The 4,799-nt window shown below is 42.3% G+C and overlaps 1 long non-coding RNA gene across 1 annotated transcript in view; it reads right to left on the bottom strand.

Annotated features, from left to right (window-relative positions):
* Positions 1–2,802: 2,802 nt before the first annotated feature.
* LOC116672000 (uncharacterized) overlaps positions 2,803–4,799 on the bottom strand; it is a 5,359-nt gene continuing 3,362 nt past the window's right edge. Inside the window, exons 2-3 of the long non-coding RNA XR_004327440.1 lie at positions 3,884–3,892; positions 2,803–2,814 (exon numbers count right to left, since the gene is read on the bottom strand). This is a non-coding gene — a long non-coding RNA (uncharacterized LOC116672000). The remainder of the gene's footprint in view (positions 2,815–3,883; positions 3,893–4,799) is intronic.

The following is a 4,799-nucleotide window of genomic DNA, read 5'->3' as shown; positions in this document are numbered from 1 at the left end:
CTCTCTCTCTCTCTCTCTCTCTCACAGACCCACAAACACCACTAGATGACAGGGACACATTTAGAGTGTGCACTGAAGCACTTCCATTACACATTCTGTACATCCAGATGTGTACTCTAAACTAACTTCCATACTGTAGATGAACACATGTTCAGCCACTAACCATAGTCCAGGTTTAAAAGTGCAGCGTATCGTGTATGGTGAGGGAAACTTGTTTAGAAACCCTCAGGGAATATGATCTGTCTCAGCATCAAGTATTTCTCCTCTCCCAATGACAAAGTGGTCATATAACAGCATCCAACACCTTGCCACTCAAACCAAGTTCCTCAAACAGAGGTGCCACCCTGCAGGCCTGTGTGGTGACACACGAAGGACTCTGTCAGGACTTCAAAAGGCAGTGTAGCAAGCTGGTTAGGGGGCTGATGTAAGTCGGCCTGACAGCACCAAGCAGGTTGTACTGTATGTCAGCCAGTGATCATCATGGAGGCTGACAGGCTGAGCTCGGCCAGCCAGACCGGAGAAAAGGCAAGCAGATCCCAGACAGCTCTAGCGACTGTCACTGAGGACAGTAACCCTAAAAAAACCACAGCACCATGTGAGTCATCTCCATCACTCTGCCATGTCGTTGCCTGGAGATAGGGAAGGAGATAGGAAATGAGTGAGAGAGTTTGTTGACTGAGGAAGAAAATGGGTGAGCAGGGCAGCAAAGAAACAGACAGCAGAGGGAGGGGTGAGGGGCATAGAGAGAGTGATGAGGCGGATAAGTTAATGTGGATGTTAATGTTAATGCTCAGACAATCAAAGCTCCCCCTCAGGCCGCAACATGCTAGGATCATATTAGCGCTAATGTATCCAGTATTAATGCACAGCCCCCCAGCCCAATGAAACCATAACCAAGGTCAGAATTAGGAGAGGAAGAGGGCACATGGTACTACTGCTTAGCTCTGTGCAAGGGCACACGGATCGTAATGAGAACAGGGAGAGAGCTGCAGGAAAATGAGCCAATGGTGGTGGGTTATGATTGGAGGAGCTGGAAGAGGCAAATCTCTCTATGATGGGTAAGTGGAGGAGTTATGTTCCTTTAAAACTGCATCATGGCAGTTAAAACAGACTAAGCACAAAAACTGCAGTTTGTGTAAGTGTCAGTCATAAACATGCTCAAAGCCAAGCAATGTGCTGCAGAGCTCCTTTATCTTAGTGGGGCCCAGCTAGATACCTCTGCATGCCGCTATGTATGAACAAGCCTCTGCATGGACCGTTTTCACGGCAGACATGGTGACATGTCATAGTAGGAAAAGCACAGGTGTATTCAAAACCATTTATGATGGCTGCATTCCCTGGTATTGAGGCCCTGGTATTGTGCATGCTGACTCAGTGAAATACATTACTGGGACACCTGATGGAATTGAGCCATCATTAAGGTTATCAATTTCAGCTGTGCTTTTCCTACTATGACAAGTCAAAATGTCGGTTGTGAAAAAGGTCCAATGGGCTAATATGAATCACACACCACCGTGCCGCAGTACATTAACGCCAGGAAAGCGTCGACCAATGAAGTGTGTTTGCCTTTAAACCAAGCATGCGTGATTTTTGTGGCAGATGTGTACGAGCGTATCAGCACATCTGAGAATGCGTGTGTGTGTGTGTCTGTGTGTGTGTGTGAGCATGTGTCTACATGGCGGTTAAGCGCAGGACATGTATTTCTGGCTGCTCTCATACCCTACAGTCGGTTGTGCGTGCACATGTAAATTGGGAGTGCATTAGCTTGAGTGTGTACGTGCTTGCATATGTGTGTTTTTGCAGGAGTACGTGCATGTGCACATGAGACATCAAGGGGTGTTAATTTATTCAAATGAGCTGGGGAGGATAACGAGAGGATGGGGTGAGGGGCGGAGGTGGTGTGTAGGGGGGGCACCTTCTTCAGCTGGAGGTTCATCTTTCCATCTCTCTTTTTTTCCTCCCTACTTGTTTTTTCACATTTGCAAATGAGTCTATTTGCATGGCTGAGAAGGAGGGAGGAAAGGGTGATGGGGGAGAAAGACTATGACATTGAAAAAAGAGAAAGAAAAAAGATTGGAGATGGCGAACGATGCGATTCTGAGGCAGACAGAACACCCGCAGACAAAAACATACTGTGCCAGCCCGATACCACCACTTCCAAGATGGCTGCCGCTGGAGGTGTCCTCTGTGGGACCAACGTAGAGACCCGTTGCTCTTGCTCTAGAGTGGGTGACACACAAACACATCTTGACTTTGACTGTGTTCCTCAAGCATAACAAAGGAGAATTGGAATTTGAACAGCTCTGTAAAGGATTAACATTTATCATTTGAATTTGAATATATTAAAGACTGAGTCCGATGAATATGGTTGTGGCTTGTACAGAGATATTGATCAGAGATATCTAGTGACACCCAGTGGTCACAATTAAAGATGTTATCATTAGAAGATCATACAATGGCGAGTTAACTACATGGGCTGGTCTATGGTCTGTGTTTTCAGTGGGGGAAACATATTGATGTCTCCGATTTCAAAGTGTTGGCAAATAGATCAATAATGCCAAAAGTCTGGCCTGCTGATCAATTATTTCTCTCTTTAAAGAAAGTTGGTTCTCCAAAGTGTTTGCAACACTGAAGTGTGTTACTTGTAAAATATTAGCTAAATGCTTTGTTTGTTTTTTATTTAACCACAAAGAGACTCATTGAGATTAAAAATCTCTTTTTCAAGAGTGTCCTGGCCAAGAAGGGCAGCATTAGCCTACAACCACACATACATACAAACACAAAATACACAAAAATCACTAAAAACATAAACAACTGAAACAGCAAATCCCTCAAAGTCAACCAGAATCCTAAACACATCAGGCAAAACATCTCCAGCCAGATGTGGCTGTGTCAATCAACATCCTCTTAAAAGCAACCAATGAGACCAGCTCAGTTAGTTTCATGGATTTCTTTAACTTGTTCCATGTAGAGGGAGCAGCGTACTGAAACGCCTTTTTCCCCAGCTCAGTTCTAACCTTTGGGACAGAAAGAAGGAAAAGATCCTGGGAACGAAGATTGTAAGTGCCGGTACTATTTACGCTGAAATAGGTCCGAAGGTAGGATGGAAGGAGACCTAAAATAGCCTTTTATATGAAGATATGCCAGTGTTGAAGTCTCCATGTTGATAAAGAATGCAATGATGAGTGAGGGCTTTCATACCTGAGATCCATGGTATACAGTGTCCAGTGCATGTTATTAAATGAAATTGATTGTTGATTGAAAGTGTTGATTTAAATGAAAACATGATGATACCAGCCAACTTTAAACCACTGTCACAGTAAACAATATATCCATCTCCATACATCCATTTCTAAACAGAGTTCCTGAGCTTTGTTCTTGACGAGGCAAGATTACTAACCTTTTTTTTTTTTCTTTATGGTGCTCACATTACACAAAAAAAGTAATGTATAGTCTGATTACCACAAACTGACAACCAGAAAACATGGGGCCAGGTGGTATTATTCCAGGACAAGAGTACAAGTTGGTTTCTTGACAAATAATGACGCTGTCATGTGTAAGCTGCTGTGTGCACTATACATAATGAAAACTTCAAAGCAACAGGGTATATACACAATGCACAGAGTGCAGAAGGTAGGGAGTGGGGGCTCAATGGGGACCCAACAACAAATGGTTGCCCCAGGGTCCTCAAACAAGTTAATCCCACCATGGTTCTTTGCTATTGCATAAATAACATGTTGAAGCTATATGTCATATGTCAAACTGTAGTAAATTCCAGGCCTATAGAGGAGCAACATGTATAAATAAGGGATGACCAAAGTAAAATACACTAAAGTTTTACACTCAAAGCTTTACAGTTTGGTCTGTTACATTACATTTAGACGACAATAAACTGATGCGTAAGAGAAAGAAAGAAAGAAAGAAAGAAAGAAAGAAAGAAAGAAAGACTCGGCAGGTGTGAGAGGAGGTTGTTCCAACACTACCACTCCTGTACCTGCTTACTGCTTAACCTGTTACACACATGAACATGCATATGCCCACAAACACACAAAACACTCTCACAAATACAAACAATAAAATGAATGGACATAGACGTTAAAAACATGTTGCTCCACAACAGATACAAGCTAATCAGCCTAACATTCTTCAGTTTCTACAACTACAAGAATATCAAACTGAACATAAAATAAATTGTGTGATTGTTTGGTGACTATGACAACAACTCTTGCCTTTGTTGCATTAAACCATGCAGTGACCAAGCCCATTTTAGAAGAGACAACACAGGCGTTTATTTGAAAGACAATCCATTGCATACTGCATATCTTTCTGGTTCTTTACAAATTCAATGAAAAAAGACCAAAACCAACAATGGATTAATGTTATTAACACTGTGGCTGTGCAGCCCAAGCCTGCTACTGTAGCTTCTTCTGCACCAAAACGCCATCGACTTCAAAATACACCAGTGAGCCACCGTGTTGAACTTGCTGACATGTTCATTCATTACCACGTCCACGAACACAAACACTGAAGTGTATTTTGAACACGCGTATAAGTCAAGTAAATAGTGAGTCCTCGGCTGAAGATAGTCCTCAACAAATAAATAACACAATAAACTCCTGTTTTAGTAGTGTGTGTAAAAAACTATCATGCCCAGTTGATTATTTAAAAAAATAAACTATCCATTCCTGACCTGATTTTAAAGATTTGATCACTCAGAGTTCTGCGTCTTGAAAAGCATTAAGAGGGACTAAAGCTCATTCGGTTTTGATGAAGTTGAAGATTGTCATGAGATTTAAAAA

The sequence above is a fragment of the Etheostoma spectabile genome, chromosome 3 (assembly GCF_008692095.1).
Source record: "Etheostoma spectabile isolate EspeVRDwgs_2016 chromosome 3, UIUC_Espe_1.0, whole genome shotgun sequence".
In the NCBI taxonomy this organism is placed as follows: domain Eukaryota; kingdom Metazoa; phylum Chordata; class Actinopteri; order Perciformes; family Percidae; genus Etheostoma; species Etheostoma spectabile.
This window is presented reverse-complemented; position numbering and strand designations above follow the sequence as displayed.